Source organism: Ischnura elegans, chromosome 8 (assembly GCF_921293095.1).
Source record: "Ischnura elegans chromosome 8, ioIscEleg1.1, whole genome shotgun sequence".
NCBI classification, from domain to species: Eukaryota; Metazoa; Arthropoda; class Insecta; order Odonata; family Coenagrionidae; genus Ischnura; species Ischnura elegans.
In genome coordinates, this window is record NC_060253.1 from 99,453,135 (window position 1) to 99,470,567 (window position 17,433).

The 17,433-nt window shown below is 37.8% G+C and overlaps 1 protein-coding gene across 1 annotated transcript in view; it reads left to right on the forward strand.

Moving 5' to 3' along the window:
• Positions 1–300: 300 nt before the first annotated feature.
• Positions 301–17,433, forward strand: part of LOC124164467 (zygotic gap protein knirps-like) — a 61,980-nt gene continuing 44,847 nt past the window's right edge. Inside the window, exon 1 of the mRNA XM_046541794.1 lies at positions 301–1,594. The gene's annotated coding sequence lies outside the window, so the exon portion shown is untranslated. The remainder of the gene's footprint in view (positions 1,595–17,433) is intronic.

The window sequence follows — 17,433 nt, forward strand, 5'->3', positions numbered from 1 at the left end:
CCAAATGACATAATCGCAATCTCAGAGAGAGAGAGAGACAAAAAGTGATGAAGGGGAATGAAGAGACGGACCGCAGCAAAAGCGCTCATCCTCTGTGGTGAGGAAATCGTGAGACGAGAAGTTGGCGCAATATGCGATGCGATGGCAGCAGCAGTCAAGAGCCTCCCCTCGCCATCCTCATCCTCTACGATCGCGCAAGGGGGGGAGAGCGAAACCCTTCGGCTCCCCCCTCATCCCCACCTACGAGAGACCACCTCACCCGCGCGCGCTATGAACGAAGAGCCCAATGGTTCGGGCGACCCTCCACTCTCCTCCTCCACCTCACCCAACAGCAACCATCCAAGTTCCGAGTCTTCCCGTCCCTTCTTCCTCCACTTGTGTACATCACTTCCCTCTCACCTCCGCCACGACTTCTCCGCATCCAAACGCTCATTCCGACGGACGAGAGTGGAGTTGTGGCGGCGCGGCTGAGCGACTGCCCGGGCGAACATTTTGACAATCCCCCCGGTGCCTCCTCCCACTCCCCCCCGGGGAACAACGCAACCGGAGACTTCAACGAGCGATCCTCTTCCTCCTCGGTGACTTCAACGAGCGAATAACCAGTCCTCCAAAGTGGAACGGACAATAATATCCCGGCCGGAGGTGGCCCGCGGGACAAATTTTTTCGGGGGTGCTACCATTAATCAAGACGAGAGAAATGTTAGCTGTCAACCTTGGAGAGGCACGCGTGTTAGCGTGATTTGTCGATGGATTTCTCGCCAGGGAACTTCTGGATTTCTTCGAGGAAGCCATTGTTCAGTGTCGACCCCGCGAGATATTGCCGTTTTTCCACTCTGGAGATTATTATCAGGGAATTAAACATCCAAATGTTGCTACAAAGCACATAAACTTCATAATAATAACAATATTATCATGAAAAATAAGACGCCTGACTTTGGCTACAACGAATTTTATGCCCATTCATGGCAGTGAATTCTGGCCACATTGGCGCAAAAATAAGAAATAACACGATATTTCCACAGTGATTTTGGATTAATAAAGATCAGCAGAGTGAATCGATTTCAGTCCTTTCCACTCCATTCACTTTTCAAAATAAGTTTTCAAATATAAACCTCCACAAGTCAAGTATGGCTCTTTAAAAAATTCTGAACCCACAGTGAGACAATACCGAGCGATAACACGGCTTTGCAGGAGATGATTTTCGGTCAAACAAAACGTGAATGTCCAATGGCATTATTTCAGTGAGCCCAAAACACTTCTCTTCAATAATTTGGCCAGGGTGAGAAAAGAAAACTGGCGTGCATTTGTTAGTGAAACAGTGCTTACGCTACGCCGTCCCGAGCGCCAATCAACACGATGACTTGGATGGATGCGAGCGCCGAGCGCGCCTTCTTCCGACCGTCGCCTCAGCTGTTTGCGGGAAACGGATTGACGGCCGCGGTGAATCTCACGGCGATGACAACGATCCAAAGCTAGGAGGCTAATTCCAAAGACGCTGCGTCAAAAAAGAGCTTTTAACCCTTTGCTCGCCGACGGCTGTGACCTGGACGGAATACATAAAGTGAGGACAGCGGGGACGCTGGAGGCGGCTGAAGTGAGTAGACGTTTCCTTTGTGCAACTTTTTTCTATCATGCATTTTGCCGCATCTTTTACAACTTCACCAGTTCCAATTTCACACTCATTCCACCGGTAATTGACCTGTTATTTATTATTTATTTGGTGATAGCGGTATTATATAGTGAGACCCTTTCGTACTGAAAAAGAATCTCACATACTCAAATTTCCACTCTCTTTCTTTATAATGGGTTTTCACAATTTCGTGAATACATTTTATTCCTTCAATTCCATTCAAATTTCACACTTATTCCACCCAGTATTGACCTTTTTTTTATTATTTATTTGGTCTGAGCGGTAGCAAAAATCCAAGACTGCTGCGAGGCATTTTTTTTTCAAAAAAAGAAACAGGTAAATTGATGGGATAAAAATGACAGTATAGGAACAGTCTTAAAATGTCTTCAAAATAATATTTTTTCATTTTAAAGATAAATAAAACCTCCATAAGCGAGAATCCTAAGTTTATAAACAAGATTCAGTACACAATAATTTATTTCTCTTGGATGAACAGCCCAAATTTTACGTAATTAGCCTTGAGCTAAAAAGAATACATATTTTTAAAAAAAAATTGTAAAGGTAGAAATTTGGCATATACTGTATATAGTGGCATTGGGAAAAATGCCACACCATATCTTTATTGTAGACATAATCTTAAAGTTGAATCCATAAAAGTCCGCCAATGGGAACGCAAAACTTTATAGACGCGCGATATGGAATCAAATAATCAGTGTTGTATGAAATCATTAAGACGCCACGGCACATCCGGTGAAGATGCAGTACACAAAAATCCTCAGCGTATGAAATAAGCTATATCTGATGAATATAAACAAATGGGTGTAGATTCTATTAGATGATAGCTGTATCGCAACTCTTTGCCAATGAATACCTCGTAGAATTAGCACTCGAAAAGCAACAAACTACTGTTAAAGGCAAACTTATGGGGACATTATTGGAGAAACTTTACATCCCAAGGCTTAGTGATGATTAATGATAACAATATAATTAACTGACTAACGGTATGCAGGGAGAATAGTTATTGACTCAGTTAAGAAATTATACGAAGATAAAACCTGCTTATCTGACCATTTATTTGTGAGCAGTGAAAAATTATGTGGAAATGACTGCGCCAAAGTCATAGTAATCTCATGTGCGTGAATGCAAACTTTTTAATGAGGATATGAAACTTTAGAGGGAGATAAATTCTTAAATGTGTTTCCAACATAATAACGTATTAAAGAGCTATGAATGACACAAAAATAAGGATGAATCTAATCTTTAACGAATGTATGAATATTGTCGTCCACTCCAACAATGTAAAATATGAAATATATTTAAAATATGAAGGTTTATTTTATATCCCTACTCAAACATATGTATTATTTTCTAAGCCGTTAGATGTCATCTCTATATAACTCTAACGACTACAAATTACTTCAGATTCCATTTACAGTAACCACATCATCACCACTTATTTCTGCAAATTTTCAATTTGAAATATCCATTGGATGAGAGTATTTACCAAAATATAAAAATTTGGTCTTATAATAAACTCAATAACACCAGTAATTGTGTAATGTTTCCATACCGCTTCGCACCAGCGCTCATTGTTTAGATCATGTTACTTATTCCTCTCTAAATTCCTTATTTATGCAAATTGAAAATTGTTAATCTCACCCAGGAAACAATCGACATTCTAAATTTTAAAAAGCTTGCCGACCGTTTTCTTCGAGAGAAAAAAATGGCGAGGTTATACGGTGGACTTTGAAAATAATTCTCTCAGGTATAAATCTCAAACCAGGGGATGAAGCATTATTTAGCCTTATAAAAACATTATGCTACATTTGAATAATAACAGCGAAATACATATGCTTTCTTAAAATTTGATATGGATCACAAGCAAAAAACTCAAAAGGGTTAAATGTAAAGTCTTTCAACTGTTAAAAAGAAATGATCAGCCAAGTGTCGTTTCTATGGACGCTGTCAATTTTGTGATTTGTATTGGAATGTTAAAACTTCATCAGTTTCTTAAATAATGAACTGTATTTTTCTCTGTAGCTTTAATACATGCCTCTCTCTCTCATAAAAAATGGATTTTATGCCTATTCTGTTTCTATCGATTACAGAAACTTGTTTTCGTTTGCATTCTTTAAGCAATAAACATGGATATCTTCTTCGCAGATTTATGATTGGAAAATAAAAAGTACTGCATTAAACTCAATGAATAGGTATTTTTACATTGTTTCCACCACAATAAGCACGCCCACGATGGCCAAAAAATTAAAATGAAATTAATTTTAACTCCTTCCAAGATGAAACTAAACCATTCCAAATACATTAAAAGGGTAATTAATTAAATCTGTTTACACGCTTGTAACGCACGAAAAATACTTAAAGACGTTTAAAACACATTGGCATGAATATAATCGAATAAATATCTCTATCTCTAAGTAAATATACTTCTTTATCTATAACACTTCCTACACGTATCCTCCGCTTTCAAAAATAAGGCTTCACCGGCTATTTTCATAATATTACAGACATTTCAAAAAAGCGTTTGAATCCATGGTGATATAAGTTGAATAATCACCAAAACAATAAGGTAAATGCACATAATGATCCATGACTAAATTTTTAAATAAATATACGTTTGTAAAGAAAAAAAAACGCTAAGTACAATGCCACGCTCACTCAGTTAACTCCCAATCAAATAAACTTGAAATGTTGTACCGAGATTAAGAAGGAAATCATACAGATAGACAAAATATCCAAGACACAGTACAAACTGTTTGCTTTAATAATAAAAAAATATAGACCTTTAATTGATGATTACCGAAAATCTGCTTCACACGCGATCACCAACGTGACCGTCTTGCATTTCTGTAAGTTTTTTTTCCATTGAGGTGCCGGAATTAGATCAAAAAATAGTCTTCTTAGTAGAAAATAAATTTTTATTTGTCTTCGCCAAAAATACCTGAGAGATAGAATAGCAATTTACCTTCGGTGTAAGACGTTAACTTGAAAAGAGATATTTTCAATCGAAACAAAATGCAATAATATTGGCATTGCCATGCCTACTGGATTAATAAAAAATAGTTTTAAAAGAGGCCCACTCAACGATTTCCTGAAACGAGTCGCCTCCTTACAGCTGGCTTTGTCACGGTCGTAAGAACTTTTACGTCTTATTGTTGTCCGCATATACCTAATTTCCCTCCAGAAAACTTGCATGAAGTTCTTTCCAAAATTGCTCACGAGCACAAAGAATGTAAATTCATCTTCCATGCCGCGCATATAAACCCTTGATAAATAGGCTAAACCGAGATGGGGACATCGTGACGCTGCACTTAGCACCCTTAATGTGGGCCACCAAAGAAACGCTCGCTCCGACTTCATTAAACTCTCCAGCAGCCCTCAATGTATATCAAATCCAACGATCTGGGACGGAATCGTTTCTCTGAAAGATCTCTGGCTTGTTGATGATAACGAGCGCTAGCTAATTATCGCAGCACGCGTCCACTTAAAAATGAGGGAGGAAAACGATTTCTCGCATGACTATTCACAAAATGGGGGTGGCTCACGTTGACATTATTCGGGGCAAGTGGGATCTCGACCTGGATTCAAAGTGATGGATGGCACTCAATTTTCTCGAACAGAATCTCAGCGTGCGATAGGTATTACATGTTGAAGGATGCTTCGACGAACGTGTAAGGGTGTAGGCTTTCGCGGAGTGGATCAAATGGCGGAACTTAAGTCTCCGGTTTGAAGTGAAACCTGAATATGCCTCGTGAATCGCCAACGAAACTCTCGTTTTGAAGGAAAACCAACGCGGAGGAAACCGCAGCATCGAATTCTGTAGAATAAGATAATTTTTAGACATCTTTTAGCGTGTATTTTTCAATGAATTCAGTGAATTGTTCCATTTCTGGTCTCCATGTCGGCGAGGTAAAGTCCTAACCTGCCTAACCGAATGTCATCCTAGTCATGGGTGTTTGTGACCTTCGTACGTCTTTTGTTAGATTTCCGCCTTTAAGGCCATAGATGCATTGTTTCCTGGACTATAAAGGTAAATAAATGTATGAATTGTATTCATCCAGTTCCGAAGAGCAGCACAGAAATACATAAAATTACCAAAAGTTAATTGGGTACTTCCGAACAGATCGTTTTAGGAAATGGTCCAACCCTATAGGAAACAATTTTTTTCAGAGATGTAGGTATAAGGTGGTACTGTAAACCGTGATAGATGAATTAATGTTATGTGAATGTGCCGGAGAGAGGAAAGGAATACGGTTCCTAAACAGAATGAAAAGGAGGGGCTACTGAGGAAGGAAATATATGCTAAGAATGTGGAAAGACTGGAGTAAATTGTGTGTCGCCTTCCTGATTACTACCAACTAATATCTTCCTAATAATAATGGAAGTCTCAATTGGTGAAAGTTTACTAAAAACGTTTGCATTTAGCCCATGAAATGAGTTATGCCGATTTCACAACATTTTCAGGATATGCTCCTGAATCACATGCCCCTCACAATTTTTCCGTTTGTGAGGAAAAATGAGAGGTTAAGAGCTGATGAACAAGTGTGAGCTAAAATTTAGGTCGATAACAAATAAACACAAAAGTAAACCTAGTTGTAGACCAATAAGCAAATCTATTGTACCCGACTGACTGCTATGAACGTATCATAATTACAATGAGTAAAGAAACCCGTTAGATTGAAAAAATTGAAATTAGGTAAATGCGAAGATTTGAAGAGCATAGTATTTTCAGGCCACATAGGTATGACTGACCGTCGTAAATCATCTGGCCTAAGGCTATGCATACTTGACATATAGATAATGTAATGGTAGATAGAGAACTTGCATTTTGCATACCAAACGTGGCTCTAATAAATTCAAATCACATTTTCACGCTGATACACACAACTTGCTATTAATTCCCACGAGAAACCCGATTCCAACAGAAATTTTTCTTTTAAAATAAAAGCACCACTCAACAAACGATAAAATTCATTCATTATTTAAGTAATATTTAACGAAGCCGGCAGTGCCGGAGATGTGAAATTACTTTGGAAAAAATTGGAGTGACTGAGCTCATTGATATTATTCAGTCATAATTGAACACAGTATCTAGCAGCTAAAAAATGCATTTGCTCTGTTTCACATTTGTCAAAAGGATCTTAAGGTCATTTTGTGATCTATTTTTTCCAGCCTTTATATCAACTCACCAACCTGTCTGTTTGTTTGTCTGTTTGTTTGTCTGGTACAAATCTTGTAACTCAAATTTGACTCACTTCCTGTGAAGCAAAAACGCTGAAATTTTGCACACTTCTTCATTTCCGATGACAATACATGAAAATATAACTTTTTCTCTCCAACCCCCCTTTAACCACCCCCCAGTCAACCCCCCCCCAAAACATGTTTTTGATCTAAGAAGTTCCAAATGGTCGATTTTCGTGTTTCGTGGCATTTTTAACATAGGGGTAGGCATTTAAAAGCATAGGGGTGGCATTTTGAAACATAGGGGGCTTACCATTCACTGAAAATTTAATAAATATAGTGACTTTTTTAATACGTCACTTTTGGTTTTTCGGGGTCACTGAGTTTTTTTGCTTTGTGTCATATATAAACGTTGCTCATCCCCTGTAATCTAAATATAAAGGCTGGTTTAAAAAAAAAAATTTATAAGAGCTTATTTCTTTAATAATTATTAAGGCATATTGAAAGATTTGCCTTAGCTTAGATAAATTACATAACTTTCAGGGGACTTAATATGGGATGCTGGAAATAGGTCTGTTTAACAGAGTGTACTCTCGTTACTGCAAATATCCTTGGACAAAGCCAATTGAAATTCTTTTTTCGCAATAAAATACTGCAATTTCTATGAGTCAAAGTAATAACTATACGTGCATATCAGCTCAGGAAGAGAAGTGTCTGGGCATTTAATTCTTTTCGCTCATTCATATCAAGAAAAATATTCTTAGTCATCATAATAAAACCTCTCCGAGACGAGAGCGTGGATAACTTGTCATATTTTGAGAGAAGTATGCACTGGGGTAAAACATTTTTCAGCCCGAGCAATGGTCCGTTGTCAGATTGAGGATGCCCACGACGAGAGAGGGATATATGTACGACGGTTTGCATTGAGAGAGTGGAGTGGAGAGGATATGAAATAAGGAGGTGAAGGGTTAGAGGTTGCGGTGAGGTGAGATTGGAAGAAGGGAAGGAGGTTAAGGAGAAGGAGAGAGAGAGAGGCGAATGATAGAAGTGATTTGGAGAAGTTTTTGAAGTGTTCCCAAAAAGGGATTGTGCTGCCGCGATCAGTCGGCTACACCTCGTCCCACATTTCTTCGTCAACGCAGAGGCGGCAAAGAAAGGAGAAACATAGGTAGGAAACGGACGATGACCAAATTCAATGTAGCCATAGCAGTACCAATGATCTCGAAATCATCACGTACAAGTGGGCTAAAAACACAAAAGGATCAATGAGAACTATTAAAAAACCTACGATTTGTTTACAAAAGGAATTTGAAATAATTGATACTCAACATTAAATAATTAAAATTTTAAATTATAAATATTTGATATTGAATAAATAATTTAAATGATTTATTTAATTAATAATAACCGATTAATAAGAAGCTTTAATTAATTAATGCATCTGTCTGCTTGGTATCAGAGAAATGGCATTTGAAATGTAAAAAAAGGATATTAGCGAGGAAATGGTTGATTATATACGAAAAATATAGTTCTCCGATCTACTATATTATCTTCCTCCGTTCTTCTATACCCTAAATACTGTCATCTAACAGTTTATGCAATTCATTTCTCATCTAAAAAGTAAAGATTCACAAATTGAAGTAATACTAGCGCTGAAAGTATAATTTTATGCAACGTACTCTATTCGAAGCACAAATTTTACACTCTGTCTAAGGCAAAAATTAACGTTCAAAATCGAGTTTATCGCATGTGCGTAAAAAAAAACTTTTGAGAGGCCCTGAGGAAATCACGCGACTCTCGGCTAATTGCTCGCATTTGGTACACAATTAAGAAAAGGAAGAAACAGACCTATCAAAACTCGTTCACTAATATCATACTACGCTCACTTATAACGCATTACGCGAAGCATATGCTATAAGCCAATTAAGTAATTCTAATCCAAGGGTAATTTTAGTCGCTACTACGAATAGCAAAATAGGGGACCCGCGTAAATAATTGGCAAACCAACGTATCCTAATAGTATATGCTGAAAATGAGGTATATAAAGAAAAAAGAACGCCATTTCAAATAAATTATTACAATTATCAGCCAGTTACGAAGATTTAAAACAATGAACTCTCATAAATATATTAACAAAAAATGACTGAAATCCGTCCTGAAAGATTCCAAAAAACATAATATTACTCCAACTTCTGCTAAAATACTACGACTTGCTAACAGCATCAACCACAAGTTCATGCAAGGGAAGAATTAAAAATATCCTTCTTGAATAACTCATCTTAAGCAAATACACTCAGAACTACAGTATCCGGGTTTCCAAGTCATCCGTCAATAAATTTCGGCTAAATACAAACCTGTTCGGATTCCAGTTTGCTGACTTACCTCACCTGTGAAAGCCAATTGAGTGAGAGTTTCTTTTTTCTTCAAAAGCCAATTAATGATTGTAAATACAAATAGCCGGGCTGAATGTCCTTTCGAGTACGGAAGAAATGAAGAATCTTCATCTCCTCACGGATACCTATACTGGGAGTGATATTTTACAACGCATGATGTATTTTACTGCGGCAGTTTTCCTCTGCGCCAAAACGAGGCGATTTGACTACCTACATTATGACTCATGAGCCACGACTAAAGAATCTTCCGTCAAGTGAAAGGGGCGAATAGGCGTGTTCTTCCTGTTATCACTACCCAAGAAAACTCGTCCCGAATGTCGAGCACACAACACTATCATCAACATCCCCACCTCCTGAAATGCAGCGTGTGCCTCTAAACTTTGGGCTTCTTCCACTCTTTTTCTGCCGTTAATTAGATGCCCTGGATTATAAAACGTTAATCTGGAAATTACTTCTAGATTGAATCTCTCGCAGGTGTTGGTGATGTTTTCCCGGATGTACCATCGTACTTATTCAGTTTGTTGCCCGACGTTTTGCGGCCGTTGGGGGTCTCTTTTTCTTATGGAATACGGATATTTTTTCCAGGGAGGGTTTTAGCCTAATGAATACCCTTCGCGGAAAAACTAGCTTTGCTCCCTAAAAATAAGGGGGCTAGCAACAGCTGCGAAACGTCGGGAAACAAACCAAATAGGTACGCAGGGCACACCCGAAAAAAATCACCAAAAGCTTGAAATTACTTCTCTCAAACCAATCTATTTCTTCTCTATGTTAACGTATAGTATGAAGGATGCAATGAATTCTAATACGATCTCTGATCTTTTTCCCATTCCGATGTTTTTTTTCGGTTTGAGTCTCTAACTTTAGACATACATGTTGACATTTGCTCTGCAAACTTAGGGAATCTGATGAGAACTATACCTGTCTGAATAAAAGTTTCATGTATTCCATTTTCCGTCCAATAAACAAAAGAATTTGCAATTGCTCATAACCTAGCAATCATGGACGGTAAGTCATGAAATTTAGTGTTGTGGTCTAGAAAAATTCTTTGAAATACAACACATTTTACACGTCTACAAGTTGCGTGCAAACCAGCCATTTTTGCTGACTTTTGATGCGATATTTAATCATTTGTAGTATTCCATTTTGCGTTAAATCTTATGCACCTCTTGACTGATAGACAGACGTCCTTATGTTGTCTATATCTTTAGAGGCATGTTAAAAATAAAAATTATACTCATTACCAGCTATTATTTTAGTCAATACCAAAATAATACCGTAACTGGAGTAAAATCACGTTAATTTCATAAAAATGTCGCTGCAGTAGGTGAAAATAACAGGAAAAATTGTCAATTTATAAATATCAACATTGACATATCGACATTCGCTGAACCCCTGTAATGCTCGTTAAAGATAGTTTTTAAGTACATGTGCGAAAATACTTGTTCAGATTCGCGCACTCGAAATCCTAGCTTCTTAACTCCCTTGTCCCTCTTCTCGCTTGCCTTAACTGCTTCAAAAACTACCATGAAGACATAATACAGAAATTTAAATGAAAAAAAGGCTTTCACGACATACCATCAAGTGATGCTAATAGTGCTCAAGTAACATTTAAAATGTAGAGAGTTGGTTAATAAAAAAAGATTAAAATAATTGCTTCACAACTACATTCAATACTCTGCCATTAAATCGATATAGTCTGTTAATGGGTCATGATAGATTAGCAATCAATTTGCTTATCGGTAAAGCCCGAGTTACCATTAGTTGAAGTGGAGAGAGCGAGGGTAATTTAGTGTTCTGTGTGTCGAACTGAAGCATAACTGAATAACATCGGCATGTATACAGAAAAAACAGCTAAAGGAACAAAATTTTGATAATTTAACTAGCGATATTGCTAAATTTTACTTCTCTTCTAGTGGAAAAATGTATTGCCATGTGGGATTCCCTAACCCATCAAAATTACCACTGTAATTAGTGTGTCATTAATTAAATAGATAGTCCTGCTTCCATAAATTGCAATATTTGATGTTAAGAATTGAAATGAAATTACATCTGATTCTGATTACTTAGTGGCTTACGCAAAAATTAACACACTCTAGCTATATGACCTGAATGCAGCGCCATTTTACTAAATTAATGTACTCCTTCCACAATTCTGGCAAATCAAAGTTAGTTCTTCATTTTCCGTTGCAGCAACAGGAAATACCCGCGTCTTGACGAGTTTCTGTGAAAACAATAGGGCATTGTTAAAGGAATTGATATGGCATCCGGAGTGTATAAGTCAACGCTGTCACAGTGTCATCTAGTTTTAAAAATAAGGGTATCCAATTCTTTTTCTTTAGGACTCGTTCCACATTTTCCATTTTCCTTACGAACACCACTACTGCAATCTTTTCATACAGCATTCCTGTTTTAGGTTTTTTTTTTAATTTAAATTGAGAAATTTCCAAAGAACATAAATATCTGAATGTTACAAGTGAGATTCTTGCCATTAATTTGACGATTTTTCCTCCAAAACGTATACTTTGAACAGATAAAATGTTTAAAACCATCATAAAAATTAAAAGACACGGAGCATCGAGTTGCATTCATTCACATATGAGAAGCCCTTTTGTCAATAATTTGGTTCTGTACCTAGAAGTGACAAATAATAATCTCACCCACTTAAAGTCTCGATGAAACCAATTTTTCTCATATCTTAAGCGGAATAATAATATGTTAAAGATTCCATTACATTAACAAGGCCCCATAAAGCTGGATCGTTTCCGTTCCGTAACACGCAATAGTATTAAACTCATATTCATCGAGTTTCTTTTACATCCTCTTTCTTCGTCTTAGGAGTCTTAGGAGAAAATGAAGAAATTCTTGCCGGAAAATTTAAAGTATTTAACACCATCATGCAATATGATTTCAAAAATATTTAAAAGTATGATCGATACTGCTCATTCCCTTACATACTTATTTTATTTGAATTCACTTGAAATTATTCCACAGTATAAGAGAATATGATATCCGAAAATAATTTGGACACCAAGCTCTGCCCTTAAAAACGTCGCATGAAAACTAAACTCACGATTAAATAAGCTGCTGTTTCGTAATACCTCAATTCTGATATCCATTTCATATGCAGTCCTCCAACGAGGATTTTCGATCCGATGCAATTACCTTCCCCTTGTTAGACAAAGGCTCAAATCGACTCCGAAGCCTGAGCAGGATGACTTTATGGAAATCGAGTCCTGAGCACGCCCTATGGGCTCCCGAGAAATCGTTTCCTACTCATCTCATCCATCGAGAGCGCGTCTCCTTAAGCTCTCTCTAATTGTCGGACGGGAAATCTATGTCACACATCCATATATCTCTCCATCCCCCCTCTCCTTTCGGCCAACTTTCACGCAGGCGGACGGGAGCAGACACAGGTATCCCTCCCACCCAATGGGTACAGCCACATCTCTTCCCCGATGTCTCTCGCTCGTCTCGCTCCCACATCACAACTTGGAGACGCCATCCATAAATGAAGCCAAGACGTTTGAGGTCCTTTTAAGACGAACACCACTCCCCTAATTGCCACACAGTGACCCCACATATTACCTCTCAAGTAAATCAACCCCAGTCCGCATTCGATTCTAGGTTGATTAGAGCTCTCCGATCTCTCAACCGGGAGCATATCTCAACCGGGATCTTTAGCAAATTACATGGAATAACAAAACAATATGCCATTCATCACACTTAGAATAGGGTGATGAGTTCATTTAGGCAGTCACGTTATCGCGGGTCGAAGCTGATTGGCTACGAAAATGACATAACTTATTGTACTTACCGCCAATCATTTAAACTAAGATAATTAATATTTAATTTCGGGTAATTAATATTAAATTACGGGTGAAAGCCTACAATACATAAACCATAGACCTATATAACCCACAAACCTACATAAACCATACTTTAGAGAAATACAAGATATTTATATTAGCCAATAGCTACTCTAAAATATTATATAAGTTCAAAATACAAAACTTTTTCGCACAAAAAGACACTTTAAAGCAGTTTGATCATCAATAGAGCATTTAAAATAAAAAGAACTGTGATTCTTCTCTTCTAGTAACGAGTACATTATTAACACACAATTAGAAGTAGGCCTGTTCATCCAATTATTCATGTTACCTCAAATATAAAGTGATGGCACACCACTTCAGGAAAATTATGAACTACATTTTTTGCTTTAAATTTTCCTTTTGATATTGAACGCTATGAATCAATGAAGTCAATAGCCAAAAAAGAAACCAATATACAAATTAAGAAGAAAATAAATTTCCAAGGCGAATTAATAAATAATTTCAAAAGAAAAGCAGAGCATAACCCATTCTTCAGAGAAATACAAGACATTTATAATAGCCAATAGCTGCTGTCAAATATTATGTAACTTCAAAATAAAAAAAATGTTTCACACAAAAAGACACTTTAAAGCAGTTTGATCATCAATTGAGCATTTAAAAGAAAATTTATAACATTTTAGTCACTACGGACGACATTGACTCAGGAATATTAGTAGAGGTTATCGATATTAACTTCGGGATATTGACTAAAAGGAATAGCAAGCAGTTCAGGCCGAAGACGGTTTCATGTTTTTACGGAAAATTTTGAGAAAAATGGACTACGTGTTCCACGACTTTAATTCGTGACTTTTGATCTGGATTGTTCATGCTTCTTTTTAAATTTCGGCTTTGTAACAGCCATTCAACTTTTACTCTTCAATTTTTTTCAAATTCTATCTCTTTGGTGAAACTTTAGCTGTCGCTTTGGTGAAACTAGAAATTGAGTTTACAAGAACAAATACTTTCTCTCAGCCGGTTTCCTAAAATAGTACCACCATTCTACCATAAAAATTAGCCTCACATAGAGCCGAGGGCACAGTCGTAGGCCGCCAACACACGTTAAAATAGATAATTGCTCTATTTCATAATTCACATCATAAGTAATTCCAACGAAGCAATCCACAACAAATTGATTTCTTACACCCTTCCATTCGCCTATCACAATATTGTAGAGGCTATTCATTTATGTAAGCCACTCCACCGCTATAATACAATAGTAGGAAAAATCAAATATCTAATCTATCTAATAAAGCATCTAGAGCTTTGAAAATAGAAGAAAACCGTAACTTTTTACAGTTTTTTGGGTCCTTAACTTTATAACATAATGGATATCATGCTACATTTGATATTAAAAACGACGTTTTACTGCTGAAAGTGTAAATTAAAAATCTGGATTCATCTCATGAATTTTCTTATAAATCCACGACGTAAATTGATTTTTGAAAAACTCCTATGCGTTGCATGGCTCTCCATAACACACCTTGCAAAAACCACCGTGGGAGATCAGATTAGTCAGGAAAAAATACCCCACTTCATATATAAACGGCTTCACCCCCACTAGATGCACACCAACAGGTTCCTCCTAGTTCCTCATTTATTTACTAGTTAAGTTACTCGTATCCACAACAGTAGCAAGAGAAAGTCAACCCTAGCTCACTTTCCTTCCTTTGAGCAAAGTTAGAAACCATCAATCGCAAGTACGACAGGTGTAAGGGATGCTGCATTATTCCTCCTCCACTCTGCTCCGCCACCCAGCCCCACGAGATTTAAAATCACCATCTCGATCCCGCAACTCCCTTTCTCAACTTGCCGATAAACACCGCCCTCAATTCGGGCCCCCATGGTGGGCTCTTGCTCCCGTGCCCATCTCCTCCTTCAGGTTAGGGGGGCGGGCCCCAGTAATGGGCAGAAATTTCAACTCCGTAATGGGGAATGAGTGGGTGAGAAGATTTCTGCGGTGGGAGACTTCAACGGCCGATTTCCGTGGTGGGAGACTTCAACGACCGAATGAAAAAAGTCCGTATGAAAGGCTCAAGACCCGCGTCACCCTCCTCCCTCTTTCTTGGGTGAAATCTCCTCTCCCGATGGAGAAACCTCTGACACGGGCATACTGCACGCTGCAGAGCCAGAATCCCGGCGAAGATTCATATCGGCGCAGTCTTCTGCCTGGCGCGATATACTCTCCGCGTGGACCGCCACTTAAAACCGCTCTCGGAACAAAAGGCAGCAATTTCTCGCAAATGGGTGAAACGAGCCAATCAGGTTTACTCTCTCCCCCAACCCCTTCCTCCCTGAACCCACTTGGGATTCCGACCAGGTCGCATTTAAAAACCCTGCTCTACGCTGAACGGCTTTAATTTGCAACGCACGCATGTATGCTAATTATGCAGAGCGATTAATCTGTGAGAAACTTCTAATCGAAACGCAAGCGCCATGCGCCTAATGTGGAAAATTCAAATCCTTTCCCTGACACTGCCCAATCACATTAGATAAAAGGAATATCGAGAGGGGCGAAGTAGAGACCCATTGGAAAGAAACAGACATTCGAATAATTAATGTCATACTCAAACTATTAATAGCATATAGATGGGAAAAAATAAAAATTATTAAAAATTCACTTTTAGACTTGAATTTTTTTATTCAGGTCTTATACTCGAGTCATTTTAACACTTTGTCCTACCTTCAGGACGGAGACAAGGATGTCCCGGGGAATTAAACTGGCCAACTGAGCCTGAATTCGAGGTATTCACGTTCCTAGTGTTTGACAAACGCTCCAGAATATCAATTTAGACTGAAAAAGTAATTCACCAGATACCAGTAATTCACACTCTACTTTTAAGTCAATATATTTCTTCCTTTCAAACATGTTAATTTTAATAGACGAAATTTTTCTGTAGTTTTTTTCAGTAGGTTACTATATTTTTTTTCAACTTAAGGAAATAGCAGGTAATCTCTTCAAATCCTCTTTGTTTCCTGAACAGAAATTTAAACTGGCACGTAGGTAGGTCTGCTGTCATGTGATCCATGCCTGACGACTTCTCCTTTTACGCGCTAAGACTGGAGCGCGTATAGCGGGCGAGTGGCAGAGATGAGAATCTAAGAGACACTTCGCTTCCAAAGCAAGTAGCGTACTAAGATAGAAACCGAATCTTGACTCTCTTCACATGCGCGTGCAAGGGTGAATTACCCTAGGAAACAATGGTGATACCTATCCGCGTAAGACTAGGATCCCAGCTCTGGTGGTGTGAGCAAGATGAACAGGAATGGACGCAGCGTTTCTGGACGGAAATTGTAAACATTTTAAAATTCGTTGAAGGAAGATAAAACCCGACGTGATGCGATAAATAGGATGCCTTGAATATTATTAGGAACAAAAAATGTAATCAAGTATACCTCCTCTGGATACGTTATGGGATATCTCATCATTTCGCTGAGCAACAAAGAGGTTTTGTAGAGTGAAATTCGAGTCAAATCGCTTTGTTGTAATCCAAGCCCAAAAGAAACAGCAAGTATACAGCAGGTTAGCCACAGAAAAGCATTGAATAGACGCCTAGGCGTGCCTGTATTTCACGACTGGCTTGTTGTATTTGATAATTTTTATATGAAGTGGAGTATTTTCCGATACGACATGCATAAAGATGCAGAGGCACATATGCAAAAACAAGACTTCAAATTTTCTGTGACATAATTTCTTTGTTTGATGCACAAATGTTCACAAAAATAAAAATACATAAAATCTTAAATATTTTCCAGGTATTACATATATTTATGTGAATGCATTTTCTTTTTATTCGGTATTTTATAATAGTGCCTTCATACGAACTACCTAATAGTTCGGCAGTTTACCATACCGGATTTAAAAGGTATTAGTTCCTAGGGGAAAAGTATGGAAGGTATTAGTTTGGTCAAGCCTTTCCCACTAGTAAACTCCATAAAAATTTTCCATACATTTTCCAGTAATTATCCGAATACCGCATTAAAATAAAGGCTATATCTGGTATCTTTCATATATCCTAGTGAACACAGTTGTCTATTCCAAAGATAGCTCAATATGACATTGAAATCGGACGCCACATTCACAATGGATGTCATTAATAGAATCAACAATACATGGTACGGTTGTCCCTTAGTCATTCACACCACAGCTCACATTAACTGTAGATACCTACTTGGTATGATAACTGTTTCCCCTCTCAACGAGAGGTGACAATTTTGCAAGACGAATTGTCTTATGCGATATGCACATCTGCTCTACGCCAATAGAATGAGTAATAATGACGCCTTAATACGAATCATTTAAGAAGGAAGCATTCATAAAATAAACGAGATTCTAGCGATGAACTAA